The sequence below is a fragment of the Metopolophium dirhodum genome, chromosome 2 (genome assembly GCF_019925205.1).
Source record: "Metopolophium dirhodum isolate CAU chromosome 2, ASM1992520v1, whole genome shotgun sequence".
In the NCBI taxonomy this organism is placed as follows: Eukaryota; Metazoa; Arthropoda; class Insecta; order Hemiptera; family Aphididae; genus Metopolophium; species Metopolophium dirhodum.
The window spans coordinates 9,322,820-9,344,022 of record NC_083561.1 but is presented as its reverse complement, the minus strand read 5'-3'; the positions used below and the strand labels follow the sequence as shown (position 1 = coordinate 9,344,022).

The 21,203-nt window shown below is 27.5% G+C and overlaps 1 protein-coding gene across 1 annotated transcript in view; it reads right to left on the bottom strand.

The window, feature by feature from the left end:
- Positions 1–21,203, bottom strand: part of LOC132937955 (probable serine/threonine-protein kinase nek3) — a 249,940-nt gene that overhangs the window by 179,181 nt on the left and 49,556 nt on the right. The gene's annotated exons all lie outside the window — the stretch shown is intronic.

Genomic DNA, 21,203 nt, shown 5'->3' with positions numbered 1-21,203 from the left:
GAAAAACGAGAATTTTTTCGCAAATCTAAATGGCGAAGCACGTTTGGGTACATTACATTATTTTTACCTGTAAATATAGAACACGTTTGGGTACATACGATAATTGCTAATAGGTTATCGCGAAAAAGCGATTTTATCTTTACAAGATATAGTTTATGAAACTAACTAAATGTTTCAACGTTTCAACGTTCAGTTCCGATTTGGATTTTCAATCGGCAAGATTATTTTATTCTTTGTAATTATAGACATGAACATTTCCGATGTTATTGAAACCCGAAAGGGGAAAAAGTGTGTTGCGATTAACAGTTATAAATTCAGTGAGTTTAGAGAAAACGAAGATACAACTTAAGTTTTTCGTTGCACGAATCGTAAATGCACTGTCACTGCTAAATTAATTGCAAATTTAAAAACGGTAATTTCAATAAATGGTAAACATAGCGAACATGATGAATTAGTTGAAGAAATTATCACTAAACAAACAGTGATGTCAGTTTCAAAGCGCAAAGCAACTACTGATCTTAACGTGAAGCCAAATAAACTTATACGACAAGAACTGCGTAATTCCCCAAAATCAGAGCATCTATTCTGACGTTAGGTTATTCAGGAAAAGTATGTATGAAGCTAGACGAAAAATATTTCCTAAAACACCAAAATTTTTATTCGAAGCAAAAGCTATGATTTTCAAAATAAAAAAGATTTCGTTTCAAATAATGAACCATTTTGTTTCATGGATTTGGAAAGTAGTGTACCTATTTTTACAAATGCTACTAACATGTCTCTTTCAATTAGTTCAAAGCATATTTTTGCAGATGGAACTTTTTCGTTTGCACCAAAATATTTTCTTCAAATGTATACAATACATGTATATTTGAATGGATTTTATGTGCCAATTGTATTTGTTTTTATGGACTCTAAAACACAAAAATCGTATACTGATGTTTGGTTGAAAATAAAAAAGTTATATTTTAAATTTCACGGACAACAATTGCAATTGATAATGATACATTTAAACTTTGAAAAGGCTGCTCACAACGCAGTATTGGAAGTTTTCGAAAATTGTCAAGTGGTGGGTTGTCGTTTTCAAGGTTGTCGTCGTATTAAAAAGGACAAAGAATTAAATAAGCACTATGCTGGAAAAACAGTTGTGTACCAGTGGCTTCAAAGTTTTTTCGGTCTAAGTTATTTACCTTCCAATGAGGTGAATGATGGTTTTATATCTCTCATGGGCCATGGCCAATACACCACCCAATGTTGAGCATTTTACGGATTATATTGTAGACACGTTTATTGATGAAAATAGTTTATTCCCACCTCATTTTTGGGCAGGTGAGCCATCTATAGATTCTTGGACAACAAACGGACCGGAAGCTTTCCATAGAGATTTTAACAGTCCATTTTATACTTGCCATCCTAATTGTTTTGCAATAATAAATATTTTATTAGAAGTTCAAGAAGAATCGTACTTAAAAAAGGTAGCATTAAACGAAATGTGCAAAACAAAAAAAGAAAAGAAGGCATGGATAATATTACATATGTATTAAACATATTTGAGGAATATAAAGTCGATAAAGATGTTGTAAAATATTTATCTCCAATTGGTCCGATATTTACCGGTAAAAACATTGTATAATTGTAATATATACAAAGTGTTAATAATAAATAATAAATAATAGTTTAAAAACTATGACAAGTAATCAAACATTATACTAAAATATTTTTGAGAGACTAAATAGAGCCAACCTCCTCGTGGTGTCTTCTGGATAACGCTAATAGGCTCTAAAAATTTAAAATTAATGATAAAGTATTAAAGTGTTATTTTTCTAGGTGTTTCTGAATGTTATACTAATTCCTATGTCCTATGTACCCAAACGTGTTATTTTTCTAGAGATATGGTGTACCCAAACGATGTATTCATTTGTACTCAAACGTGTTGAGCTTAGAGTCTTCTGTACCCAAACGTGTTACGGCCGTTTATACTTATGTAGTATGTGCGTTAGAATTTCCTAGACATGATATCATTTAAAAAATATTTAAACTCATTTTAAGCTATTTATAGACATTTGATATACACCTAGATATCAAGGCTCTCTAACAAGAGTCATCTTACATTGGTATTGTATTATCTCCATTTATATTAAGAGGACGTGATACCCGCATATTGTGTTGTCTCCGTCTTACAAGTGCGTAACATAGCAAATTTTACGATAAGCAGAACACGTGTATCCCTGTTAATTTAAAAATAAGAGTGAATTGACCTCTTATAACATTTAAAGGTAAGAACATTATCTGGGCAACCTTATGGGCTTTTTATTGTATTTTAATTTTAAAGCAAGTTATGAGTGTTTTAAAATGTACAAACAATTTACAATTTTAAAATACTTATAACTTGCTTTAAAATTAACATAATATAATAAAAAGCCCATGAGGTTGCCTAAATAATAATCTTACCTTTAGATTTTATAAGAGGTCAGTTCACTAAATTTTTAAACTTACGGAGATAAACGAGATCTACTGTGCGTAAAATTTGTTATATTACACACTTGTAAGACGGAGATAATACATGCGGGTATCACGTCCTTTACTCCTTTTAAACATTATACTTATGAATGATCATATCGGATCTCAACCACATAGAACTATTATTTATTAGTTTAAAAATGTATAGTAATAATCCTTTGGTCCGTTACGGTGTTACATACCTACGTGTGCAAAAGTAGTGTCGATTCATAGAACACTCTGTGTATTGTTATCAGGTTATCGAATATGTAAAATATATTTTATTTACATTTTATATACTCGTAACACCAATACGTAAATTTGACGATAAACTAAACTAAGGATGACGATGCTGGTTATTTTGTGGTAGTTCAATGGTTGTACTGGTCCATTGGTGTAAGTGCTTTTACGTAATTTCACTTTTTATTAAGAAGGGACGGTACCTACATATTTTTTGACCAGCCCATGTAACTAAAAACAAAAAACTCATAATTTTAGATTTTTCTAGAGTGGTCTAACAAATGAAATGTCAATACTTGACGCTATAGTTTAATATTGTTCTTTGGTTTAATTAATTAAGAGAAATATATTAAATATTATCAGATTAAAATCTTATTGTTGTTGTCCATCGTAGGTACATGCCTGTAGCATACCTATATAATATTATCATTGTAAATGAGTAATTATGTAATTATTGTAGCAAATTACCTATAACCTATTGTCGTAAATTTGGCGAAAATTCGTGGGGGTTAGAAATATCAGTTAACTCGTATTAGCATAATGTATGTTAAGTTATGAATTATTTATTTCTTGGGGGTAGGGTGGGGAAAAGCCCCCTTAAGCGTCAAATGAATGTCTATGGGACCTATAATATAGTAGAGTATCCTACATTCCTATATTCCTAAATATTATAATGGCCCGATAGTGTCTAACACTGTCGTACTGAGGGCTTTCCTTTTGTACTATTTTTTTTCATTATTTCTTATTAGTGACATTAGCGAATGACATTATCGAGAAGTATATTTTTTTCTCTGTAATATTTCTACAAACTTCAAAACATTATAAACAATTTGTGTATAACAAAAAGTCTGAACTATTTAAAAAGTAATACATAATATATTCATTAACATACATGTTAATATACATGGTGATTCTTTTAACTGTACAAAATCTCCTTAAACCAAATTTCCGGTAGGTATTGAAAATATTACTTTTGTATAGTTAATTTGAAGTCATTATAAAAAAAGCGGATAAGTAGAAGTCACTCTGCTGTATAGTAGTGGGTGGTGACTGTAATGGATGGTGTTAAATATTAATTCAATTATAATATAATAATATTATTGTATACGAAAAACGGTTCTGAGCGGAGACGGTTTGTCAGCCTAGGATATTTTATATTATATTTATATTGTTATTATTAATACGGTAGCCGGTTAAGTTGAATTATTATTATTTGTTTATTATCATATTTGCATATAAATATATAATAATATACTTTAGAAGTTTCAAGTACCCACGATTAATATATTTAAAATATAACACGAAGCTAAAATAAGAAGGACTTCTTCGTTTAAATATCTAATTTCTTCCAAATCTGAACTTAATATAACGATAAAAAAAACTGATTGTAAAATTACCGTTTTTATTTAATATTTTTTTTTGTTTTACCAGGCGCTTTTAAAAACTACTGGGAATTTTAAATTCATAGACCTCCCCGATGCACCAACTAGACTCACTTTCTCACCGGAAAACATACTGAAGTTGAAAATCAAAGTATTATTTTGACTACTTACCTATCGTGTACACAAACATAAAAAATTAAAAACACACATCATTATAAAATCAATGCATTAATCGCTCAGCTTAGAATCTAAAACAAAGTACCATTTGTACTATTGTCTATTTGTATTGTTCTAATCTTTTAATTTTTGTTCTTTTTGATCCATTTGTGCAACAAAACTAAAATGATAAATATTAACTCTTCAAAAGAATAAATTAATAATAATAATATGTTGTATGATTTAATAATAAAAATAATAAACTTCGTAGTAAAATCATTGATATCACTCCAGTAGGTGCTTTCTTAAATACTTTTTTACAATTTGCGATTACTTTGTCAACAGTGCTAAAGTGGTCAGGAACCTGTTCAGCAATTCTATGTAAGCTATGTGCTGCACATGTCACATGAATCATTTTTGAGTAGAACACTTTTAATGATTTTCCAGCTTTTTTCATATATGGTGCCGCGTCTGATAAAAATAATAGTACATTGTCGTGCTGTATTCCATTTGGCCATAATTTGCTCATAGATTTGTCGAAAACTTTACTGATGGTAGAAAAATTGGTTTTTTCTAATTGTTCCGAGTGGAGTAAAAATATGGATCCAGAATGTTCTATCTCCAGAGAACCGATGGTAACATTAGCAATAAAGCGTCCTTCAACGTCCGTTGTTTCATCGATACTCACCCAGATGCGGTTATTAGCTAGGCAGTGGCGTAGCTATGATTTTTTTTCGGCGGGGGCTGATCAACTTTTACACTTTTACACATTAAATACGTACTAGCACAGATAGTTAGCTGAAAAGTGTTAATACTTATGGTACATTTTTAAATATTTTAAATACAATTTAAGACTTTTTGAACGACTGTCATAGACCATTAAATTAATTTTTAAATTTTCTCAACATTTCGGGGGTGGGGGGGCTGCAGCACCCTCAGCCCCAACCCTGGCTACGCCACTGTAGCTAGGTACTTGAGTTCTAATTTTTTCGATAGTTTCATTGTAAAAATCATCAACGTACAATTTTCTCAGTGTTGATTCATGTGGAATGTGATTTATAGTATACTTTTCTAAAAATTGTCGAAACTTTACATTGGATGACTTGTTTAATGGTATATTTGCAGAAATAAGAGTCTTGCATAGATCGATATTGAAAGTACATTTTTGTGGAATATTTGTAAGTAACTGCTGTTTCTTTTCAATTTTATTTTGCTCTCGTTTAATGGCTTTTTTAAATGTTTATCCGTTTTTAAATGTTGAGTAACGTTTAACTTGTTGTCACTATTAACCTTACATTCGCACAATTTGCAAGACAGAATACTTGCGTCAATCGGAAAAACCTCAACGCCAAACTCGGACACAAAATATCTTAGTCTCGAATAGTTCGATGTTTTATCTTTCGGCATTTTACGTTTAATATCAAAACGGAAAAACAAGTATAATACACAATCGAGTAATGAACGGATATGAAACGAAATCAAACGATACGGAGGACCGACTGACGCTGAAATACGTACGACAGACGGTATATTGTAGAATCTACAATTATGTGGGACAATAACGGATAAGAAGGTATAAATTTATAAATATATAATATATTCGACATCGCCGGGCTATTTAAAAATAGATTATGACATTTTAAATAATATCATATTATTTATGAAATGAAAATGCGGGAATTTTTCTTATTGATTCGCATAAATTGATACTATTTGTCATTATTCAATATAAACGAGATTTATGAAAAATATAAAATAAAGCGTCGAAGTAAGAACTTTAGCAAAACATAGCACCAAAACTTTAAAAATAGCACTAAAATTCTAAAATTCTTCAAATGTTATGCAAAAAATAGCAAAATAAAATTTCATATTTAGAGTCCCTGGTGCGTAAAACAAATGTATAGCCCACTCTACTATTTTTATCTCTATCCTATAATGAGTAGCAAATGGTATAAAATCCGAACCCTGATCATTATCATGATAATTCGGCACATAGTAATATAACAAATAATAATATTGCAATATCTGTTACTTAGAGCGACCTCTATTGGATGAATAAACAACGTTTGGTTAAAAGCTGTACTAATAGAGTATACATACGGTGTCGTATTATACCTATCTGAGTTTATTTTTTTTTCATACAATTTAATATATTAATTAAGTGTTCACAATGAAGTGTTTATTTTTTGAAACGAATAACAATGGCCAATAAGATAATAAGTACTCATAATAAATAAAAGTTTTGAATTAATTAATTTATTTATTTATTTTACGTATATAAAATTGTTGAAATGAACGACGTATTTATTTATATTATTTTCAAATCCTCCAAAATAATTTTCAAGAAATTAAAACTGAATAATATGTCTTACCTATTTCGATTGCAATGTTTAGTGATACCTATGTCACCAATACATTTTATAATTTCTTCAGCCTTGGATAGTTATTATTTAAGTTAGAGAGGTAGGCACATATTATATTTAAATTTAAATAAATATGTCCTATTAAGTTGGTAACTAAATAATCACTATGAAATATAATATAATTTAATTATGAAAAGAACACACGTTCGTATTATATTTATCTTAGTATAAATTTAATATAATAAATATGTATATACATTTATTTATACTATTTTACTAATTTCTAATGAACCTACATGATGGCTAAATGTACAAATATTACCTGCTAGACTAAAACGGTGCCTATGTATAAATTATGATATTATAAAGACGTCTAAACAACACGTCTTAACAATTACTGTCTGCCGTCTGGTGGCTAACTCGTGGCTGCTATTTTATTAAAATATAATGTGTCACCTAAGCTGTTTTGCATGTAGCAAAAGTAATGGCCAAATAGCCAACACTTACGATACGTATAATTAATTATTATTGTCATTTGTCAATATCAGATAATAGTATTGTTTACTCTTGTCAATAATCTAAGGCCGTATAGGTATAGTTTACCTAGGTACAAATTGAATAATACTATATATAGTAGGTTGTAGGTACATACGAAATATAATTTATCAAAATATTAAAATGTTCTATTAACTATTAGGTGTTATTATATTAATATTGTGAACAACTTTGTTATACATAGTAAATGTATATAATGTCATACTAAGTAGGTATGTAAGTACTAACACTTTGCGCGGGTCCCTATGGACTGTATGTCAGCGTCAAAGATACCATTTGGTTAATTCCTCCGATATATGTCACACAATCACAAAAACAATTTTGATTGAAAAAAGAAGCTATTACAGCTAGCTTTGTTTTTGTACTACGTGGTGTTTGAGTGTTTCTAAGTAGCGTGACCAATGCTGACCATTGTTTAATACAAGGAGACTTACTTTGCAATTTTAAAAATGTTCAATCGACTATTATGTAGACTATAGATGATGTCACCCCAAGCCCATGACCGACTTCGGGTTGAATGTAATTCTTCATCGAAATAATCTTCGTATGGATAACAACAAAGTGAAATAAGTTGTTCAAAAGTTGTAATGTTAGGTAGGTATATTAAAAATTGGTAGAAATCACAAATCCTCACAGGAAACACTGACCACGAGTGACTTAGGTATACATCACCGGAGTTTAAAACTCGTCTCACTACACTAAACTCGGCGTAGAAAAGAGCTGGTGTAATATTATTATTATAATAGGTATTAAATAAACTTATGAACCACCATAGTCCTAAACACCTAAAATCTTATCTTTACTCGATATAATCGACAATATCAGTTCATAAATAGTAAAATTTATGACAAATAATCAATAATTATTAATTACTAATCTTCATTAGATAATTACGATTTTACATTAGTATTTTCAAATAAATATTAAAAACTTATAAATATGAGTTATATATATTATGTATTTCATTGAAAATAAATTGTTCTATTCGTTTAAAATATCCAAATATATAATAATATAGTATATACTATATTATACTATAAATACAATTAGCCAAATCGTTGGAAATGTCAAATGACTGACAAGTGACAATCAATGTATTTGGATTAAAGGAAAAAATATGTTCATACATAGACATTCTAGCCCTAATTATTATACATTTGAAAGCAACCTTGAATGTTGTCGTTGCATTTGGATGTCAAGTGTGGGAGCTCAGTCAAAACTACGCTAACTGAGAGATATTGTTTTACTGTGTTCGCTATTTCAGTTTCTTTTTGCGAGGTACCCACTGATATATAAAAAAAAAATTATCACGTGGACAAAATTAACAATTTATAATATGTGCTATACGCCTATACCTGATGAAAACAGTTAAAGAAAAGAAAGAACTCCAGTTTTCGCTTCACTCTGAATCGAAGATCTGTACATGCAGTGGAAGATACGAAACGGGGCGTAGCCTTACGTACCCTTGGGTCGTATTTTTTTTACGTAATTCGTAATACATATTCTTTAACTGTTTATATGATGGTTGCAATATTATTATATGCTAGACATGTTTTCCGGCAGTAGAATTTCACGTACTAAAAATCCCTCATAAATATAATATATTATAGTACTGATACCTACGACACATAAATATTTTTGAAAAGTTCTCTTCCCTCCCTTTTGAACAACACCTGGATTCGCTACTGTCTATATGACATATGAACGCCTCAATATAGAGGTTTCATAAAATAATATAAAAATAGGGAAATGTAGATTTATTAAAAAGAAAAAAACAAAAATTATATATTAAAATGTGTCTAGTAAATATAAATCATAAATCTTTTTGTTTTATACATTTTCCAAGCTATAGGTAAAGGCAATACAAATTACAAATACCTAATATGCATCGCGTTACAATATTAGATAATTAAAATAGGTACTATAACTATAGGAACTTACATCATTAAAATATTTTTTATCTGGGGATACTCATCACACTATACTTAGATACCGTATCTATGTTATGAAATTAACAACACGATTTGGAAAATATCAATTTTAGAATCATAAAAAAAATGTTCAAATTTTAAAAACCAAAATAATGTTAAATTGTTAGATATACATATAGATATATAGCACGAATAAAATTGAAACAAAGATTTTTTGTTTAATATTTATTGGTTACTTGCTACTAGCGACTAGCCTTTTTTGATTATTTCCATGTATGTAGTAAGTTTATAATAATATGATGTAGGCATTGTAGGTTTTTCGTGACACGTCCTCTTAAGCGTATATTATGATGAACATTGCAGCTATTGAAAACATTTCATAATATGTCATACAAAAACCTAATGATTTGATTTTTTAATCAAGGTCGGTATCACCATCATTCGACACTTACATAAGGGTTATTTTAATTACCTACCTAGTATATATTTGTCGAAATGCAAAAAATAGTAATACATTATAGCTGCTTAAGTTAAATAGTAATTACGGTCTGTTATAATATCTTATTAATCGCGGTTCACTGGCTCAGTGATTGTGATCGTACGTAAACTAAAAAGAGGAAACATTTTAAAATATATGATAAATCGCAAAATGAAGTTATATTTATCAAGTGTTTTCCCCTTAAGTATAACCCATAAACTTATTTTACATAGGTACATGCCACATCCACCAATACCAGAATAAAGTTTTAACTTATGCTTACTAGCAATCATCAATCAATAGAACATAGTATATTTTATTAATACACACATTTGGTTTAATATAATATGAAATTCTACTTCAAGCATTTGACAGCATACTTCATTAAATACGCTATTTGGTCAAACACAAAATTGCTATTCAGGAATAAAAATACTTATACTCTGACACATATGACCTTTACGAAAGCATAACACATTGAGGAGAATATATGAGAATTAATTTGCAATAGAATTTATATAAAAATGCCTACGCATAATATATTATGTTATAAACTTATAAATGATGATTACAGTTTGAACTCTCAATTATTATATAGAAAAAATATAAATATATACAAATTTCAAGAAAAAAGTCGTGTGATTCCTTATAGTGACTATACGAAATCAGTCTATAGAAAAGGCGATGGTTATGTTAGTATATGAATATGGTAATAAAATATAATAGGTAGGTACGATGCAATATAAATCGGGAGTAAAATTCTATGTTAAAAAATTATTTTGTGAACCAGCCACTACAATGCCCAGGAGACACGACGTTCTTGTCACAATCCATTCAGCATTAAGCTTGTATGAATGTGTTATATTTTATTCATATCGTGGGTCATCTTTTAGTGGCGTGTCATATAAATGAAGCAATGTGCAGTCGTATGTTATTCGATAAGAGAGGTATTAAAATGAACATTAATACAATGAAGTATAACGCTATAACTATATTCAGATAATATAGTGGGGTGCCTATATGCACATATTAAAAAAATTAGCCCGAGCACTGTAACATTTTATTTTAAGGCCCTCATACGTGTATCAAATTTTATATTTTCACTTTTTTTTATTCAAACCTAAGTAATTGTTTACGTTTCAGCAACTAAAATAATATAAATTATATCATCAAATTGTATGTTAATATTGCTTTATTTAAATTAGTCTAAGTCATCATAAACAATATTCCTAATGTAAAGTGCCATTTTATTTTATAAACGAGTTATTATTAGTTCAACTATAGTCTATATTATATACTGGCCAATTTTTTAACAAACTTTACTTTTTTTATTATGTAACATAAGGTCTATGCTTTGTATTTTTAATAATTAATTTAAAAATATAATTTCAATGATGTTAAAGATAAAAATGTTAATAGAACCTTTAAACATTACAATACGAATTATGATGTAACTATACTCAATAATTAGACCAAATGATTAAAATAATTAAACAATTCAAAGGAGTATTTGTATTACCTATCCTACATTAAACTAACTAAGCTTTTGGTAAGAATTATTATTAAGATGTTTTCATAAATTACAACAATTCAATTTTAGATAGACTGTACAGTGTACACATAACGAATATTTAAGAATATAATAGAAATGTTTTTGAATAAGATATACCTACTTGCGGTCTACGTTCATCAATGTATAATAAATACTTTTTATTTGAATAATACATTTAATCCAAGTTAAAATAAAAATAAAATAAACTTTAAAGAACGGTCTTGATTAAAATTATTTATTATTAGGTACTTATAAATGTTTAGATTTTTATGTCATTGCAAAAGTATAACGATGACGTATTTAAATTTTTATTGCGGATTGAAAATGCATTATACTTTATAATTTATATTGAGATGGTTGTGTTTATATTTATTTTTCGTTTAGAATAGAGTCCTGACAAAAAACGCTACATAGAAAATCACTCAAATTATAAATGTTTAACTTTTCTAGATAATCGAGTAAAAATATTTTAAACTGATTCTATACTCTAATACGAATTATATAACTGGGTATAAAGTAAAAACTATCGCGTGAACAACTATATTTTGTATCAAACACATAAAAGTAAACTTAAATGTCAAACAAAAGATTTGCAGTGTAACGTTTAATAATTGTGCAAGATTAAAATAACAAAAGCTTAACAAAATACTAAACAGTATATTAGTATAATATATGATTTGAATTAGAGCTTTTATACTTGTCCATATCAGCGGATTCAGTAAAAAAAATTCCTGTCAATGACCTGACCACATCGTTTTAGTGAAGAGCCTAACCTCCCCTCGTCGGAACAAAAGGTCAGAAGCCTAATGACATGGCCTTATTAAGCAGCAATTTGGAATGGCAGTGACTCATATTATATGTCTCCCTTCTCTACCCCTATTATCATGTATCGACGGGAGATTTTCCTCCCAGCCCTTTAACCAGGACTAAAATACGATTCCATTGTTCGCAAATTCCTCTTATTCGCAAATACTCTGCTCCATTCGTCAAAAACCTGCTGTCAGTGCCAATTGCTAATTGATCCACCAACATATACATGAAGTGTATTTATGGGTTCACTGTTCAGTGTACGTTTGACTAAATTAAAAAAACTTTAAATTGATAAAATATGTTAAATCTATTTGAAAAAAATCATAACAATTTGACTCAAGTAAAAAACCTATGTTTAATAAAACGATTGTGATGAATCCAATAGCAATTCATTCATTAAACAAAATATATTGTTTAATACTCGAGTAGAAAATTTATATATAATCACCATACGACTGTGAATTATTTCATTTGGATTATAAAGGAAACTTACATTCATTAAAAAAAAATTCGTTTTTAAAAGTTTTCATCATGATTTTTTATTATACCTAGGTAATCAGGGCCATATTTACCATAAGGCAGGATAAGCGACTGCCTATGGCCTCCATTATTAGAGAGCCTCAGATTTTTATGAACATTTTTTATTTTTTTTAGAATACTACTTTCATCGTATAAAATAAATATAAGAAACATATAATATTTCAAAAAAAATAATTAATCCTTAATATCAGTGTAAAATGTAAATGAAAATAAATAAACGTCTATTTTTAATAAGAAAGAATTGATAACTTAGGTTTACTATCATTAAAAAGCAATCTTACATCTTCTTTAAACTTCGATGACATAATAAATGAATTTGCTTCAAAAAAAGCAAGAAAAGTAATTTTATAAAATAGCTTATTAATTATTTCTATTATAAATATAAAAATAAGTTTATTACAGTTAATAAATAATATAAAAAAAAGAAATGTTTAATTTTGTTTTCAATATCAATAATAAATATATATATATATTAATTAATAAATAATAGGTACAAGAAATCTGTAGCCTGTAGAGATAAAAATGAATAACATTATAATTATGTTTGTGAAAATGTATAAGTTAATACTAAATTGATATAAATTATTATTTTGTTATATACAACTCGTTTGAGGAGGGGGGGGGGGGCTAACGCGACTGTTGCCAAGGGGCCACGTTTTTTATTTTGCCTAAGGCCACAAAATGTCTAAATCAGTCCCTGTAGAGTGTAGGTAATATAAAAATTAGAAATAAATTAACCGTTTTATTCTACTCTAAATTAATTAAACTGTACATAACGATATTATGTAATAAGATTACTAATTCAATTTTACTAACCATAACTAAAAGTATGATATTATATTTTTGTATTGTTATTAAAGTAATTTATTTTGCTAATAGTACCTAATACGGTAGTTTTAAATTAATATTTGTCGAAAATTATTAATTATTCTTTGTTAAAATATCTTATTTTGACCAAATTTGTACTTAAAACAACTATAAAAAACTGGAACCATATAAATTTTAGATTTTTTGGTTACAGTATGAAATACATATGAGTTATGAAGAACTTTATACTACATTTTCAAGCTTTTCGACCCAAGGAAAAGATTTTTTTATTTAAGACATTTACAGAAGAACTAAAAAAATCGAAAATGTCAAATGTTTATAAACAGTTCAAAAAGTGTCAAAATATTGATATCATCTACAGAAAACACTAATATAAACATTTGGTGAACATTCAAGTATTTACGTTGTTTTTGAGTAACAAAAAAAAACAATATGGATTATAATAAAAACTGATTTTACGTAAAAATTCCCGTTTTTCCATATTTTTTTTTTTGTGTTAATCCCTATTATTTTGAAAAGTAATGGAATTTTTCAATTTTGACATTTAAAAAGTAACAACTTTCTATCAGAAAACGACCTCAAAGTTTGGACATCAACGTATTTTTTCTACTATTTTTCGTGTAGGTAGGATATCCTTTACAGATACAAAAAAAAAATACACATCTTCGTAAAATTGATACTTTTATCGCTCCGTTTAGAATTTGTTTTTAATGCTATTCAATAAAAACTATTGTTGAAAATTAAACTATTATTCTGACTGTTACCTATGTACCTATTACGACTAGACCATTTTTCTTTATTTAATTTGTATGGGTCCATTTTAGACAATATGTATAGCGCATACATAATTTATTTAATTCATAAAAAGAACATACTTAACTTGTGAAATAATACATTTCCACATACATTATGTACAACTAATAATCTGATATATATTATTTATCATAAATATGTGTGTGTGATGTACTTGAAACGTGTCATTATATTCCCTTAACAAATTGATTAAAAACTCAATCAATAACTACAGTCTCCAACTGTCAACTAAAAACGTACTGGTGATAATGTAAATAATCACGAGATTTATCTAGTCATTCTAGACGTACACAGATCTTAAATTGATTTCAAACCATGATGTTGTTCAAAGCTTTTGATTAGTAAATAGATGCAATATAAACATAGAGAAACCCTTACGTGAATTGCCAGTATAATATGCAAATTTAAATTAACTATCAATTTCCTCTATCCTACATGTAACGTGACCAAAGACTTAAAAACAATAGCGTGCAAGGCTACGAAGTTTGAACGAACCCTAATCAAATGTAGAAGTTTTCAGAATGTTTTCTTGGGAAAGAAACAAATTAAAATTGGCAAAAAAAAAACTATTAAAATCTTTGTACTATTTATTATAATCAGAAACCAATGAACAACAACAGTTAAACCAAGTAATTCATTATATTATACTATATTATATATATATTATGTATATTGTATATACTATAATATAATGAATCAACAAAAGAATATCAGCTAAAACTATGTAATAAATTGATAAATTGTTTAATTTAAACCTATATAATTCGACTTCATATAATATGATAATATTGATATAATATATATATATATATATTTACTATTATATAAAGAGGAGTTATTAGTTACCGTTGTTAAGGGTATAATCTCTAGAGCTACTGAACCGATTTCGAAAATTCTTTCACCATAGAAAGCCACATTCTTTGTGAGTGTCATAGGTTAATTTAAAAAGGGAATTGATCACCCCGGGTGGGTGCTCAAACGGGATATTTGAGATTTACGATATAAATTTTTGTTTATCAATGGTTGCTATGGGTAGTTATAGAAGATGAGAATAATATTTATTTAATATTATTTTTTTTTAATTTGAATTTAAATGGAGCGTCTCAATCAGTCGATGTTACGATCAGACGTGTACATCCACTTGCGTGACGCCATCGCTAAAGCCCCACGCATGATGCATTCAATCGCGAATTGCAACGGGAGCAAGACTATGATCGAGATGAGCTGGCTGAAAGAGTCGAACAAATGTGCCAAAAAAAAAGAGCCAAACATTATCTTCCTCTTGTGTTTAACATAATCACAAGTCAGTGGGAAACTATACCAATAATTATACCACTAAATAGTTATGGTGAAACTTATTTACTCGATAATGGTCGCATATTTGATCTTGATGGTATTAAGGGTAATTCTCAATATTTTATTAAATCTGGTCATATTTTTGACTCAAACCATCATCGAGTAAATACGTTTCACCATAACTATTTAGTGGTATAACTATTGGTATAGTTTTCCACTGATTTGTTATTATGTTAAAAAAAATAGGAAGATGGTGTTTGGCTCTTTTGCTCATAATTAAAACATACTGTAACAAACAAAATTTGGTGGTTCTAACTCAGTACCAAGTACTGTATGAACAGTATAAGCTTCATCTAAATATTTTCTACCTACCAACATGATATATTTTGAAAAAATAAGAAAATCAAGTATAAAAATATTATATAGACATATAGTTACAATTGTTATTTAACTTCAAAAGTGGTACTTTATCAACGGTACACTAAAAAAATTGACGGTAAACAATTGGTAACCGAAAGTATTCCATTAAGTCTGATAAATGTTTATTCCGATTTTCTCTATCATACTTGATCCATTTCATGAGAGATTTATACACCTATTAATAATTAGAACATTATTTAGTTTCGGTCAAGTCGTTTTGGAGGAGTTAAATAACAAACACTGTGGCACAACATTTTTACATTTTTTATTTTTATTTTTCGATATACATATCTACTTGATATGCTGTCGCACAATGTCCGCGATCCGACGTAGTCGAATTGCCTACCAGAGTGGCTGAATTGCACTTACTGCTGCGAGTTACATCCAAAAGGATTTGAACAATCACAATTTTTTAAAGGGTTTTCATTTTTTAAGGGCAACGAAGTGCACAGGGTCAGCTAGTAGTATATAATATACTAATATTGATTAGTTCATAATAAAAATGCATTATTGTATATTAATTTTCATTAAGCTTGGTTTCTAGGATTTTATTATTTTAAATAATAGCAATAACAATATAGTATTTCCATTATTAAACCATAAAAGCAATATGAGTTAATGCAAGGTGGATTTATGATCAACCACGTGACGCACCAGAGGACAGTGTAAATCTTCACTGTATCTCTCATTATCATTCTCTAATGTCAGATTGCGTATGTCATATACATTGCTAATCTCTAAAACACTCCAATGAAGTGTAAAGCAACACCCCACAATGGTTGGTGGTCATAAATTTAACAGCAGCCACAATTCAAGAGAGAGGTTGAATGTTTTTCACTTCATCAAGTGAAAATAAACGATACGACCATATTATTTTATCCGATAAAACTCGATAATTAATACATTATAGGTACCTAAATGTTTATAAAATGCGTTAATTAATTAATTTATTATTACATACTAACAATTGAAAAAAAAATATTTTATAATCTTTACTACATAAGTGATATACATATACTGTAAGTATATACATATTATATTGCTCAATAAATTATATACTAATATGAAGTCGATTCAGTATTGTGTCTCATTTTTTTAAAATGCTTCAACAAATAATTTATAATTTAATTTGTTTTAACTCATCCATCCATTTTTAATTTCCATTTTAAATAGGTACCTTAGTACCTATATGAAAAAATATTTATTTTTTATTTTATACCTAGGTTGTAAAAACATTCAATTATTAATTTCTATAACTTTCTTATTCGAACGATTCTTGATTTCTGCTTATTAATTTTATTTTAATATGCCTTAAAGGTAAATTAATGGTTTATTATTATGGTACCTACGTAATTTTTCTGTAGATATCCAATATTGTGTTGTGAGTTTTATAACTTTTATTATTATTGCTATTTATTTCCATATGTTTCTATAAAAAACCTAACCTTACCTTCTATAAAGTAGGTACTCTAAAATCTACGGCTTCCCTCCTTCGCAGGTTTCGGCTCATGGTTAGTGACCTTGTCTAAAGCGACAGGTGAGCAGTGACCACATAATCTTCGGTTTGGAGACTGAAATTACTCCTTTTTATCGAATCATCGAATATGTTATTAACATGTTATTTTATCAACGGTCACATGCCCGAACAAATTAATACTAATAGTAATATCGATGCCAAATATTCTGTTGTTAAGCTCACTAATCAGTATAGTAATTACTCTATAGTAAACTATAAAATATATACTTAATATGACTTTTTGTTATAACTTATAATACATATACATAATATATTATAAATGATCCTATTTTCATATTTATTATTATACCTAATGTAAATATTTTGACGGCAGCTGGACATGGTTATTATATACTATTAAGTTAGTTAATTATAAAACATTATAAAATCTTAAGTTATTTCTACTCGAAAAGTATCTAGAGGCAAAATCAAAATAATATATTATACAAAACATTTGCAGTTACCTATATAATATATTATTATGTTGTATTTAAAATTGTATTGGTGAAATATGATTCCTTACTTAATATTATTTATTTGGTACAGCTAATAATAAATTAATTGCAATTCAAAATATAATTACCATTCGATATATCTAGTATAAACAAATAATAATTCTGTTAAAATATTTAAAACAATATTATATTGTTTAAATTGCATTGCAGCTATTATTTTATTTAAATTACGTATTATGATATAGCACAGTATGGTAAGCTTGAAAACCACCATAAATAGGCTGATTTGACATTCGCTAATATCTTTAAATCCTATTGACATAAATTTAAAACTGTTAATTTTCGTGCGCAAAAGGCTGTTACTCATAAATTTGTCAAAGCGCCATGTGATTGAAAAAAATATGTGGGTCAGAAAATACGGGATATCGGTAATCAAAATACTTTTTTATATGATTTAGATGCGGTATTTATCAAACCATTTCAGGCCAATAAACACATTATAATATTTGATAATCGATAAATTGCTTTCAAAGAATGTGATATATTATGCTTTTCACAAAATTGTAATTAAAAGAAAAAATTTAATAAAATATTTTTTTTTTTAATGTATTCTTATAAGTAATATAAATTTATTATTCTATACGCATTGATATATATATATATATAATATGTGCATTACATTGAATATTGAAATACACAAATTAAAAATATATATAGTATGATGGAAATATGAATAAATGTTATTTTAATAATATTCTGAATTCATCAGCGTGTGTTTCAAAATCCATGGATTTTACAGGTCAACGTTAACAGTAAATAAAAATATTTTTTGAACAAATATAACTGTACAAGCAATTATTTCTAGATTTGGTATTTATCCTAACAACATAACGAAAGACACATCACACAAACACACACACACACACACACACACGCACAAACACACATATTATATAGGTATAAGTATAATCTATTTAAAATTTGTGACATGTTTTATCATATTTTATTCAAATAAAAAAATTAAACCTTTTAAAAAAAAATTAAGTAGTTAAACTCGCTAATTCCATTTGTTGCGATAAATGATAATGCAACAATGACAATACGTATGCAAATTGGATGCTATTTTTTTTTGTTGTGGTATAAAGGGTGGTGCTAGCCATAAGCTGATTATAGTCTCTTATTCTTAGGTCCTGTGAGGGATCCCTTTATCACATTTAATGTATTAAAAGGATTATCCAGATACTGATGAGAATACAAACGGGAACAATTGTTACAAAATAAAAAACTCGAGTTATAAATTATAATACTTCACCGAATAATTCGTTCAACATAATTGTGATGAGGAGTATAGAGTATACTCAAGAGACATGATGTAGTCATCAAATTTTTTAACACTTGTATAACGACATACCGTTTTTACTAATGCACAAAATATATAATAATTTCTTTAATTTATAATTTTTATTATTTGAAATGAAAAGTTGGATTCTAAACTTACATTTACATTAAATACCTACGAGTACAATTATGTTACAAGACGATTATAACGAACAAACCGTGGTAGGTCCTTGTTATAACTAATAACATGTAATTATTTGTATTTTTTTTAATCTATGCTATTTAAAATAATAATATATTTTTTTTAATAGCTGTAATTATTTTTCATATATCTTTAAAAAATCTACACTCTGTGACCTGTGTCAAGTCATCAAGTTGTCTTATCTTGCGGTTTGAATTGTTCATACAAGATTTATATGGAAGAAATTAAAAGAGAAAACAGATTTACCAATAATAATATTTCCATCTACCTAACATAGGTTTTTTTTACAGTAGGTATACATATTTTAATGGTCGTTTAACCACTATTATTTAGTTTTTCATTGTGCAGATACTCTGTATTTTTTTGTGTCATAATAAGGTGTTGAAAATTAAATAAACATAATGTGAAAAGTGAAAACAAAACGTTTTATCAATGTTATCTTACAAGTGAACATAATATTATAATATCAAAATAATTCTTAATTTTATGAAAAAAAAAATACGATTGGAATATTAAATGTAATTTACTACAGCTAAAATCTTTAAAAAAAATATATATTTTTTCAATTTAATAGTTATTTTTTTATAAGCTTAGTTTGGAAATCTAATAAAGCCCAAAAAATAAACATTTCATTATTTTTTTTACGATATGTACCTATATAAATAAATATTTATTTCTATTTGAATCAAAAATATTGCTTATTTAATTCATTTAACTTAAGACTTTAGAAGTTAAAAAAGTAGTTAAAAACATTTAAAAGAATAAAGTTTTTTCCTCTAATTTCTGAGTATATTATATTAAAATTAATTGAGCTTACTTTTATTTTTATTTTTATACTATTATGGTTACCATAGTTATTAATTTCGAATAATTTTCTTGAAATTATGACATAGTACGCGTGTCATATTCGTAATAATATATTGCGGATGAGTATAGTTCGCTAAATTACTATTACAAAAAAATATGTTTAAAATTCATATAAAAGGCGAGTGATAAAGTTGTGCGATTAATATGATACATGCATTTTAATTGTACAACTTGAACTTCACTTCATATTAACAGATTAATAACGTTAAAAAAAGGAATAAATAATAAAGCATTTGTCCAAAATTTGATATTTATTGAAACAAGTTAAGTCTCCATTTCTCTGAATCTCTTGATACAGAGAAATAATAAATTGACCTAAACATTTTATTTTAACTTTTTAGAAATAATATTTTCAACATAATATGAAAAATAAGATCACCTCAAAATTAATACTTCATACAAAATATTATTATTTTAAAATACCTAAATATATGTTAAAAACTATATTAAATATATAAGTAAGTAAAAAAATAATTTATAGTTTTTCTACTAGATTTTCATCAAGTAATCAATAAAAAGAGAGTATGACTTGTATGTTGTAGGTATTTTAGATTCCGAACAATGCAGATAATGTGAAATTTGATCTACAATAATAATTATTTTCATAGATGCATTTCTTGGCACTTGGCAGTGTAATACTGAAACGTAAAAATATTGCTCATTATATCTGAATAAAAATCAAGACCATTTGATACGTTTAAGTAGTGATTTTTGGAATTTACCCGAATAGTTCCCATTTTCCACAAGTACTTAAAAATATTACCGCAACATGAAATAATACTGAAAAAATCTCAGCATGTGCCGTTTAAAGCTTATTAAAATCGATTGTATTTTGAATATTTTATAATTTTTAAATTAAAATAATAACCACTACCCAGTCCCCACTATACATTTTGCGACGAGGTGAGGGAATCGCTATGATTTCCTAACAAAGTTGGTGCGTCAAATCCACCTTTTTGATTAAC